General features: G+C 42.1%; 1 long non-coding RNA gene across 1 annotated transcript; it reads right to left on the bottom strand.

Moving 5' to 3' along the window:
• Window positions 1-469: 469 nt before the first annotated feature.
• On the bottom strand, window positions 470-11598 carry LOC139046475 (uncharacterized). The gene is made up of 3 exons (XR_011506577.1): window positions 11401-11598; window positions 2321-2440; window positions 470-1555 (listed from the first exon to the last, which is right to left on the bottom strand). It is a non-coding gene; the product is annotated as an uncharacterized lncRNA (long non-coding RNA).
• Between the last annotated feature and the right edge of the window lie 931 nt (window positions 11599-12529).

The following is a 12529-nucleotide window of genomic DNA, read 5'->3' as shown; positions in this document are numbered from 1 at the left end:
CTGGATTTTGTGACATCCGTCGCTCCTACAGCACAACAGCTACCACAGCATAAAGCCTCAACCTGTCAGGGCATCACAGAGACTTTTAGAAAACTAAGCTACAGTAAACAAAAATTATCTGTTGTGGATTTTATAGCACACTTTGAAGTAACTGATAACGTTAGGTCCAGGAATCAACATTTACCGTTGTTATCTCAACAGATAATTTAATTCGGATAATTTAATTCACCCAATCAAATGTGATCTTTCCATAAGTGTTTAGAAAACCAAGATATGAAAATTCATTAATTCTCACCAATCTCATCTTCCTGGAGGATAGAGTTGACCTCGATATAAGATTAGTTTCCCATAAAACAAGGGCTATTGAAAAGGTGATGGCTGTGATTGTTTCAAGGCCACGCGTCGTGAGCTTTACAAGGGTCGTGCATAATCTAACATAATCTGTTTATGTCACCAAAAATGTATACGTACATTTTCAGAATTTAATTAAACGTGGTTTGGGAGATACACATACTGTATCATTAGCAGGGGTTGGCTCTGGAGCGTGGAAATAAGATTGGAAGATGGAGGGGAGAGAAATTCTATAACATTTGAATTTTTAAGTGATTACATAGTTATATGTTATTTTTATGATTTTAAAAAATGTATTATGCATAGAGAAGGGAATTGTCTCTGTAAAAATAATATTAGCTAGTAGTTTATTTATTTAAACCTCTAAATTTTGTTGTAATAATCTAATGGTCTTTGTTTTCAACTGAGTAAAATGTGCCCATCTATTCTCGTTTACCCAGAGATTTTCCTGATGAGAAAATACAGAAGAATTAGCAGGAGCTTTGGCAGCTGTGAGTTTTCTTAGGGGTAGTGAAGGCAGAGGAGTAGGGGTCAATGCCAGGATCTCTTTCTCACCCACTAGAGTTCATTCTTCTTTTTATCAGTTGAATAGTAACTTGCAAAGGAAGTCAGAAAAATGTTTAAAAAAAAAAAAGTGAAATTGTAGCGCTAGAAGAGACTTCATAGATAATATTTTATCTCTAAGGAAAATCAGGCCTAAAAGGGTTGAGTGACTTACCCAATGTCAGATGTTGACTAAGTGATAGGGTGACATTGGAAGTCAGGTCTTTTTGTGTCATGCTCTTTCTACTGAACCCCTCTATCTTTCAACCTCCAGGAGTCCAATGAAGTCTAATTTGAACAGCTTTAAAATGCAACGTTTGCCAAACACAACTGCAGTTTCTTACAATTTGAAGGCCAAATCGTGAGATGCTCTGCCCATCATCTCAAACATTTCACCTCAGGTCAACAAAAATATCTTCTTCAAAGTTTCTCCAGAGATCCAGGTAACACTTCAACGTCAAATCCAGGTGATTTTCTTAACTGTTGGGCATTTCCAGTTGGTGGCCTTTCTGGAGAGCCCATTTCAGTGTCCCAATGTCTGTCTTTCAGTCTTACTCAACTGGAGGACATCCAGGTGTGCACCTGCACACCTTCCTGCCATGACGGCCTTGGCCTGGAGAGTTCAACATCCTCATCTCTCTTCCTTCCTTCTACCTTCTCTCTAAAATGCAGGGGGAGAAAATACAAAACTTTAATGCCATGGTCTTAGAGAACCATTTTAGATAACTTAGACCCCTCACCCACCTATTTCAGGGTTTAATTCTACAAATGTGCTCCAAAAGTGAGATCTAGAGACAAAAACATGCAGTAAATTAAATTCAGAAGTGGCAGCAGAAAAGGGACCAAATATTTTACAGTTTGGGGAGTGGTAAAAGAGACCAGGATTGCTCAAGATCCTTTTCAAGAGGCCCAATTTGGGGAACAGAAATTTAATAATAAATTGGGTGTTGCAAGTAACAGTAAAGATGCACACAGTTTTCATCAGCCTCTGGCTCAAGCACTGCATGCATTTTCTAATGTCATTTGTCAGAGCCCTTAAGCCGATGCTGTTAACAACAGCAAAAGGGCCTATGAGTCAGAGCCCAGGCCTGCAGCAGAATGCCATGTACGAGCTACGTTGACCTAATTGGACTGAAATTCAGAAGCTACACATTGACCTCTGAAGCAAGTACATTGGTTGTCCTTCTGGACAGTTAACAAAGATATGAATTTGGACTAACTCACAAGCTCCTTGTTTCTTCAAGTTCACTCAAGCAAAGACATTTTAACAAACGGTCGTGAACAATGCCCATCGAGCAGAGTCCTGAGATCAGCTAGGCGACCCGAGGGGCTATTTTCTGAAGTCCTCTTCTGTGTCACTCATTCTTTCTCTCCATTCAACCAAATATCATTTTCCCAAGCCCTGTGGGAATCTTTAGGTTGATACCTAATAATTTGCCATATTTGCTTCCTGCAGATGCTTGCATAATGGAAGACAGGAATCCGTCTATTCCCCAAATGGAATTTCTTCTAATACCCAGTGAAAACATTGAAGAACTGAAGAAAGCTGCAAAAAAATGATATGTGGGGTTATACTGTGTTCCAAGAGGTATTTTATACTTAGAACTTGTTTCTAAGCACCCACAATGAGATGAGGACTGTTCTTGGGAAAAACCTAAAACTTCTCACTGCTAAAGCTTCATCTACTTAAAAAAGAAGAGTCTATACAAAAAGAATTCATTTGCAATACAACTGTCGCAATTGTACATTTATTTTTCTACTTGATTGTCCCTTTCTTTAACAATTTTAGAAATCTGTATAAATGGTAAGATTTCTAAATTTCAGGTTAAAATTTATTTATGTGTAAAATGCCCTTTTATCCACATGGTATCATGTTCACAATAAATACTGTAAAAAATAGCCTGCATTATTTCTAATTATGTCTACATTATTTCTAGATTATTGCATTAAATTTGCCTAGGAGCTTTAAACTAACAAGGATTTGAATAAACTTAGACTAGAAGTGGTGGTTACCTTTATTAAACAGAGGCTTTAGTAGAACCAGCTAAATCTGGATGCCAGATCCAGCAACTTTTTTGACCAAGAAATATTTTGGCCCTTGTGGTCAGAGTATCTACATCCTACATATTATTTGGAAAATTGGGAACCTGTTGCATTCCCATCCCCAGAATTCAGAAATACAGATGAAATTATTAAAATCTCATTGCACCTATCATATGCACAGAGATGAAAATATCTTCCAAAGGGATGTGATTTAATCTGGCTTCCAACATTTTCCCCACTAGGACATGGGAATGGATAAAATGGGGAGCAGCCGGTAGAGTTTTTCCGTTCTCCCCACTAACACTGACATTCTCTCTCAAGTGCTCGTTCAGCTTAGTCTCCACATTCTAGTTTTATTTTCGTTTTTCTTTCCAACTATCAACAGGTTGAAAATCAACAGGAACTAATTATATTCAATTTATGATCGTGGTAAAGCTGCAAATCAAGTTCCAGTTTCTTTTTTTCTTTCTCAACATTTTGTAAGAAGTGGACCAAAATGGAAAGTTTTTGAAGTTCTAAAAATTCTGGGTTTTATTTTATCCAGTGGTGCATCAGGCACATGCCTTTGAAAATATAACACGGCACTGACAAACTCCCCTCGAGGCTTCCTGAGATAGCTGCCCTTTGCTTGGCTTCACTAGCTGGAACAGCTGATGGTCTGAGGTTAACAGCTCCATTTGCACAACAGCAATGGAAGAGGATGTGGTGACTAAGCACATGTTTATCCACACAGACTCTTCTCTAGAGATCTTCCTTTCAAAAGACAGTTCAACCAAGAAGTGTCCGGATATGATTTAACAGAACCAAATATTTGGATTTTTTCTTTTTCACGAATGTTAAAATTCTTTCTCAATATGGCACCACAAATCAAGATGACAGAAGGTGGCTTGTATGACTACACCTCATGATGTGGACAATTGAATGCAACTTCTTTTCACCAAAGAGCATTCAAAATGGGGTCCATGTGTACTATTTGGGAAAATCCTCATTACCAAGGAGTGAAACTCTATATTTTACTATAGTTACAGGTCTGTGCAGTCGGTTAGTCTCCACCAATTTCAGTGAACTACACAGACGGATTTATAACAAACTCTACTGGGTGTAACTTAAGATGGAGCAGATGACTCCACTAGCGGATTAATCAACCTCTTCCAAACTGCAAATTAGAAAGAAACAAATCAAACAGTGCATTTTCCTCGCAGATGTTAAGTAAAACATATTCCGTCTTCCTCCTACAATTACAGCATTAGGAGAGATTTACCAACATCAAAGTAAATAAAAACATACCAAATTAAAGCTGATGAAAAACTAACAAGAGACTGAATAATACTTTTAAAATCTCACAGCCATAGAATCTCTTACTGATTTCAATGATATATTCATTACTTTCAAATGGAGAGGCCTGGAGTTAGAATTAAAACACAGCTCATGTGAGGACCTCAGCTATGTCCTAACCACACAGCATCTGACTAAATTCATCTCCGGCATCTGCAGTTGATTTTTTTTTTAATCAAATGTTTTTTTGGCCAACCTTCATTTGGGCTTTTTTAGCACTGGAAAAAAAATACATTAGTGATGCCCTGAATCTGGGATATTCAAAGCAAATGCTATAAATTGGGCTTTACCATAAGTGTTGTATTGAGTAGAAATAGCAAATTTTCACAAGTGCTCTCCTATTAGGGACATTCCTACAGGACTTCCTGGAAACAAATAAGGGTCAGAGAGGACTAATCTCTCCTCAGATTTATTAACAGACATCCCATTCCTGGTCTCCTAAAGCCCATGTGACTTTACCACACTAAGGGATCGTGGTATTGCATACAAACTGATGAGGTTAGACAGCTCTAAACAGGAGCCAGTCAACACACCTTGATATCCCCGCTCAAGGCTCTCGGTAGGATGGAATGATAGAGCCGTGGTAAATCAAAGCAATAACTACTTCAGCTCCCGCCAGTCTGTCTCCACTCAAAGCGTCCATTTAGCTGGGAAGGACAGCAAAATTTATAGCCTAGACTTTTACTGTGTGGTGCTTAACACCGCGAGGAACTCTGTACTCATACCCGAAGGGCAGACCCTCAATTTTTTTAACCTGTGGGTAAGTTCAGCAGCTTAGGCTGCAATAGGCTTGAAATTAATCAGTTTGACATTCACCAATCTCTTCAACTATTACTTTGCATTTTACTCCTGAAGACGCCACAGGTTAAAAAATGATTGTTCGTAGCAACAATTCCATTTTTTATTCATTTCCTTTTTGCACAACGTATTTGTCAAGAATTCCACATGATGAATGCTGTCTGGGAAACACTTTCAGAATGCCAATGTGTAATGTTTCTCTCTCTCACTTTAATTTTCTGAGAGTTTTGTTGATCAGGCTGATGAGGAGACCCAGGAAAAAACTCTAACTTCTCTTTACTCAGACTCTCAGGAGTCCTGCCCTGGCACCCCACATAAAATGTTGATGCTCCCCTGACCCCCAAATACACATGCACATCATATCCCACTTGCCTGCTGTATTTAATCTTCCTAGCAATTATCACCATCCAATACACTATGTATACATATATGTGTATATATAAATGTACATCTGTATATCTGTATATATACACATATATGTATATACTATATATGTATTTCACTTATTTTTTTCTCCTAAAAGCCCCAGTACATAGTTGTATATCCTAGTTGTAAGCCCCTCTAGTTCTTCTATGTGAGATGCCACCATAGCATGGCTTGATGAGCAGTGTGTAGGTCTGTGCCCAGGATCTGAACTGGCAAACCCTGGGCTACCGAAGCAGAGCAGACAAATTTAACCACTCAGCAAGGGGACCAGCCTCCCGTATTTCACTTATTTATCTTGCTTATGGTCTGTCCTACTCCTTGAATTATACACTCTGTGATGACAGGGATTTTTGTCTATTTTGTTCATTGCTGTGCCTCCAGCACCTTGAGCAGGGCCTGGTACACTGTAGGTGTTCAGTAAATGCCTGTTGAATGACTACATTGCCATCATCATAAATTATTGATGTCAGGCAGAGATTACTTTATTTCAACTCTTCACTCTTAGTAGGTTTCCATCTCAGACTCTCAGGGCACTCGCCTAGACCCTTGCTTATCATCCCTGCCCCCATCCCATCCATCAGATCTCTCCTGATCTAGTCCCGGTAGCTACTGTGATAAAGTAAGCCTACAGAGTAATAATATTTGAATATGTTACCCAGTCACGTGTAATAAACAACACTTTGTGATGTAAAGCCTTAGCCTCAAGTCCCAACTGCCCTACCTCATTCCTACCCGATCCCCACCTTTGACACAATGGAGGTTGGGGGTCAGCTGGGTGAGAGGAGTTTCAGAGGCCTCTAATTCAATCAGCACAGGTCGTCATGCTGGGATCAGGGCCCGTCACACACAGGGGCTAGTCAGAGGGCAGTATTGCACCAGTCCAGGGCTCAGCAACCTCTTTCTATAAAGGACCAGAAAGTGAATATATTAGGCTTTGTGGGCCACACTTGACTCTGCTGTTGTAGTGTGAATGTAGCCACACACAATAGAATCCTGGATATGTTCCAATAACACTTTATTCCTCAAAATAGACTATGGGTCAGATTTTGTCCATTGGCCGTATTTGCTGACCCCTGCTCTAGATCCAGGGGAAAGGTAAAATAATCCCAAACCCTACTCTCGAGGCTCTTAAAATCTAATACGGCTCTGTTGCTTGATTAGTGCATTTAAATGTAGCCAATAATCACATGTATCTGCATATCTCGTGGTTATTTTTAATAAAAGATAAAGAACAGTGATACTCATTTCTTGACAAAAATAAATTTTCATTCCTTTTCTTTTTATGTGTTCACTCATGCACGCCCCCTCCCCCACTCCCACCCCCGACCCCTGCCCTACGGCAGCCATGTACTGCTCAGGCTCCCTTCAGGAGCCACTAAGCTTCCAGGAGTGCTGTTGGGTGGCAGCCTCCAGGGCCAGTGCCTTCAGGATCTGCTGTGGCCTCCCTCTGAGGCCACTCAGGCCAAGATCTTCCCAGGCAGCCAGCCAACAGCCAATGGCTGAGCACAGTGGGGCACGAGGACCTGGTCATTCCCAGCCAGCGGAGGACTCCTCTCACAAGCCACCTTTGCTCTAGAAACTTCCATTGGGTTGGCCAAGCTTTGTCCAGTCTGAATTACAGCCTGACGATCTTCTCGCTCAATTCTGCTTTCTCCTCCCTTTCCTTTTCCAGCTGTCAGATCTGCATCACTATCGAAAGGTTTCCCCTGCCCAACCTTGCTGCTACCTCCTTCTCTTTCACAGACTTAATTAACCCCCAAAATTACTCTGAATTCTTACCACTGTCAGTTTCCCTTCCCCACCCCATCCCTTACCACATTCTATTGACCTTGAGATGAGATCCTTGACACACTCATGTTACAAAGAAAACTCCCATGTGGGTCTATGAATATTGTGGTGAAAACAAGGAGAAATATCCCCTGCTCCTCGGGGAATGCCTTTATATAATTTTGGATATTTAAACTTACTCTTCCCAACTTCTTCTCAAATTATTTTTAGGAAATCAGGGGAGTGATTGCAGCACCTGCCCAGGTCATCCAAAGTATGCAGAGGGCAGGGCTATTATGAGAGGCAGCACTGCTCAACACAGGACACAGGCAGGCAGCAGCTTCTGCCCAGAGACTCATGTTTCAGTGCTAGGCGGAGACCCACACAACCAGACCTCCCAGGGCCTGGAGAGCTGGTCTCAAACCTGTTTAGATGGGAGACGCCAATTGTAGGGGAAATTGGCTACAACCACTTTGGACACCACCTGGAAGCACAAGTGTCAGAAGCTGCAGCTTCCTTGGATCCCTAAGCAGGGGCAGCCACCTGGGAACCCCGAGGGCATTCGATTCCCTGGAAAAAGCCAAGGCTCCCTTCTCTGTCCCCTGCAGGCAGAGTGCCTTTCGTTAGAGAGGAGGGCTTGCAGCTTGCTTTAGGGGCTCTGCTCAGCCTCCAAAAGGGCCACAGAAAAGCCCATGGTGCCTGCAGTGACACTGACAGCTGGTCCCAGGGATGTTTTTCAGTCTATATGTCACTGTTACTTATAATTTGCCCTCTTGCAGCATATTTGACTACATGAAAACATGAGGAAATAGGACTAGAGGAATAACAAAGAGGAGGAGGAAGAAGAGAAAGAGAAGGAACCAATTTAAAGTACAATACAAAACCAACTAAAAGGTAAGACTGTTGTTCAATGCACTTGTAATTAATTAATCACTGCAATTGATCATTAACTTCCGTTCTGAGCTTCTTCACCAACTGAGGCTTAGAAGAAAGTTAACAACGCTGATGAGGCAAACACTGTGGGCCCAGAGCTCCGGGAAGCCATTCACGAGAAGGATAGCCAAGTCATGCAATCTCTCTGGGCCTCTGTCTCCTTCTCTCAGTGAAAGGACAGCTTGTATTCTGTGAACACTGTGGTCTCCACCACAGCTACCATTCTGTGATTCAGTAGGGCCCAGAAAAGCAAGCCAGTTCCCCAGGGTTTATCAACTCATTCTGCCTCCTCACATTCCTCTATACCTATGGGAGGTTTTAGGGGCCAGGCTGGGAAGTGGAAAGTCTGTTTCCTCCCATATACTATTGCCCAGAATTCAGTAATATTCTCCTCTCATCTGCAAGGAAGTCTGGGAAATCGAGTTCAGCCGTGGACCCCAGAAGAGAGAAAAAGTTTGGTGAGTATCCAGCCAGCCTCTATCATGTTATTGTTGAAGACTGCTTCCTAATCACTCCGTCTTTCGAGCCTCCACACTGTTCTACTCATGTTTCTATCATAATGCCTCTAACAAGAGATTATACTTATCTTCCTATCCATCTCCTCTTGTTGACTCTAAGAACCTTGAAGATAAAGTTCAGGTCTTGTTTATCACTGGGTCTCCAATGTCTACCACAGAGCCTGGTACATAATAATTATTTAATGAATTTGGTTTTTAAAATAAGTAAATAAATAAATACAGAGAATTTAAAAAATAACCGTAAAGTGTACCTCTTTGTTTAAAAAACCTTCAATAGCTTCCCAGTGCCCAGAAAATTAAATCCAAATTCTCATCACCACATTTAAGACAATCCTTTCTTACTTCTCCAATCTTAAGTCCTGTTGCTCAATTTCACCAAAATGCTCACCAGTCATTCTTTCTCTCCTTCCCTCCTTCCTTTCCTTTCTCTTTTCTCTCTCTCCCTCCCTTTCTTCCCTCTTCTCCTTTCTTTCATTTTTTCTCTTATTTGCACTCATTGAACTAACAGTTGAGCACCTACTATGTGTCAGGGACCATGCCAGGTACAGGAGATACACAGACGACTTGCCCGTTTAGACTGATAAATGGGCAAGGGCAACGTGTGATGACAACCAAGGTCTTCAGCAGCTCAGAGGAAGAGCGCTCTACTCAGACTGGGGGCAAAGGGGCAGGAGAGGTGGAGAGCAGAGAAGGTTCAGAAGAGATGATGGTCCCCACATCTTCAAGACTGAATGCAGTCATTCAGACACAGAAATGTGGGAAGGACATTGCCAGCAAGGAGAAGTATACGCCCAGGTACTGGAGACACGAGAGAGCACAGCACATCGGAGAACAACACGTATTTCCCTTCTTTGCAGAATAAAAGCAAATTGGAGAGATCCAGCTGGTCAGGAAGCAGATCACGTAGGTAAGGTTATGCTAAGAACTTTAGAGTTTAGCCCGAAAGTGCCGGCTTCTGCTTTAGAATCATCAGTCTGATGGCAGCGAGCAGGCCAGGGTGGTGAGAGATAAGGAGACCAGTCCAGAAGGAAGAATGCAGCAGAGGGAAGCTGTAGGCCTGCCCCGAGGCAGGGGCTCTGGGAAGGGAGCTGCAGAAAAGGGGACAGAGCCAAGGGATATTTAGGAGAAAAAAGTGGCCAGATTTTGTGACAAACTGAATGAGAGAAGGACAGATCATAGAAGGAAGAAAGAAAGAGAGAGAGGCCAGGACTGTAGGTTAGCCCCAGAGGCTTTGTACTTGGATGGCCAGTGGACAATGGCTCCTTCATGGCAACAGAAGATACAGGAAGAAGAGGAAGTTGCAGGGGTAAGGTGGTGAGGTCAGTACTGAATCTGCTGAGCCGGAGCCGCATGGAGGATGTGTGGGCAGAGATGTCAGGTGGGGTTTTAGAAGTGCTCTTTTTTCAGACAGGGAAGCTTATGCCCACGGAGGTTATGAGAAGCGGTCAAGGAGGAGTCAAGGTCCAGGTGTGCTAATTCCCAGTCCAGACTTTCTTCCACTCTCCCCCACTCCCCTCCCTGCCTTTGTACTTTGCAGCCACAAGATAAGCTCTCCCCAGTCATCCGCTAGCAAATCGCTCCGTTTCTGTGGTTATTCGTTTAACCTGTGAGGAGGATAAGCCTCTAGAAACCTCATCAGAAAATCAAAAGTCATTTTAGATTGTGGGAACTTAAACTAATTTTTAATTGATTTAGACTAACATTCAATAATTTAACGGACAGATTTGTTGCATTTTTAATTCAAAATATGCAGACCTGATTTACTCAGAAATGGCTTATTTATCATTTCTCAACGTCTGAGTTTATTGAAAATATTCTCAGCGTGACTCAAAATACCAATTTCAAGATGTGGTAATAAGAAATGTTATTATAGCTTTTCCTGAACATCCACCCTCTCCCCCTCCCTTGTTCAGCCCCAAGCATAGAACACCGCCTCCCAGGGACAGCGCCTCCCTCACTCCAGTCTCAGCAGAGTTGGGATGTTTGGGGTGGCGTCAGGTTTCACTTTATCGGAATTCATTGATTCTCAGATTTTCCTCATGGTAAAGACGGAGACAGCAAACGTCATAAGAAAGTCACATTTTCCAATGTTTTCCCAACATGCCTCACACAGTAATTATCCTTGTAAAACAGATTTCTCTAAACTCCTCAGAGAGCTGTGTCCGGTGTGTGAACTTGGAGCGTAGTTGCCTAAGAGCTAACAGCATCGTCAAAGTGTGGTTTACTTTTCCAGTCCACCTTTTCCAGGTCTAGCTGTGAGACCATCACTCATTAAATGGTTAAGTCACAGCTGGACACGTTAGAGGAACACTTGCAAGAATTTCTCAACCTACCTCGCAAAGGTCACATTTTCAGTATATTTGCCCCCATCCCTCTTTTTTTTTTTTTCAAGTGCTCTTTCTGGGGAGCTCTCTGGTGAAACAGAAGCATTTTGACCTTCAACAAGTATTAAAAACTTGCAAGGAAAAAAAACTCTTCCAACACTTTGCTGAGAAGAGCCTGAAGAAACCGCTGAGGGGATTGACTCAGCACTCAGAGTAGAAAGTATTAGCAAATACTGAGAATAATCTGCTGTATGTGAACCTTAATAAAAAAGACAGCCTAATATTTAAACAGCGCCTTCCACTCAGAGAACTCCAAACATGACCTCTCTTTTCAGCAGGCAACCTCGGATTCATTGACTCACCCCTTTCCACGGGGGAAGTTCTCGCCAAGTCATAGTCTGTGGCCTTCCTCTGCAACATCCCCAGACGGAGTCCTATCTGTTTCCACTCCTGACATTCCCATTGGAATTCAGTCACTTCTCGTCTCCGGACTTTGCCTTTTTCCTCTAGGAGATGCGCAGAAATGGCCAACAGGCTGTGAGTTCATTCCGGCAGAACTGGACCTCTGCATCCTGATTTACAAGCCCTCCTAGAGACAATCGCCACACATTCTAACAGGAATCCACTGAGTTCTGCACAAACTCCCTTTAAGGTCATTCCTCAGAAATGTGATCAATCTAAATCCCTATAGTTTGAATTGTGTCCTAATTTTATTTTTTCTATTACGCGAGATGGAGAACTGCTGGTCGCCAATTTCATATAATCTCCCTTTGCAGACTAATCAGTAGAAATCAGTTCGTATCTTTCATTTTACTCTCCAACCAAAATAATTTTGGATTCTTTAATCCCTTTGCATATTCTTCTTTGATGCCGCTTTCTACCATCTTCCTCGAGCTTCACTTTCCCTCCTCTCTTGAATCTTGGAGTTGCTAACTGAATGTAGTTTTCTCTGAAGGGCGTAGTCTTCTCTGAAGGGTCTGACCATCACTAACGTGTTAGGAGATGTCCTCCTGGCTGCTTCATTTATTTGTGCTCCAGTTTGAATTGGCCATTTAAAAACCACTTTTGGTCTTCTGACTCATGTTTAACTTTTGATGCCCAACTCCTTGAACATACACAAACCAACATTGCATCTGTGCGATCACTTTTTCTCCTTGCTCTGCAGCCTCCCTAACCTGCCCCATTCATTTGGGTTCCTCCAAACAGGCAAATTGATTTTCAGAGTTAATGCTACCTTTCCCCTGTGGCTTTTCCCTAGTTTGAGGCTATGACTCTGGTGTGGAAAAACTCTGCCCATGCAGCCCCCATAATTGTCAGACTTTTCTCTGTGCCATCAGCATCCCTTAGCTACCAATACTGTCTGCTTCCCCCACACTTCGCTCAGGGGAATTTAGAGAAATATATACAGCTGTGTAATTAAGACCAGGCTTCCAAACCTTAGGTATAGACATCTTTTAAGGGAAAAAAATTAATAAGATAAACATGTTAACC

The sequence above is a fragment of the Equus asinus genome, chromosome 10 (genome assembly GCF_041296235.1).
Source record: "Equus asinus isolate D_3611 breed Donkey chromosome 10, EquAss-T2T_v2, whole genome shotgun sequence".
NCBI classification, from domain to species: domain Eukaryota; kingdom Metazoa; phylum Chordata; class Mammalia; order Perissodactyla; family Equidae; genus Equus; species Equus asinus.
Note: the sequence above shows the minus strand (reverse complement) of the source record. Positions and strands in the feature narration are given on the sequence as shown.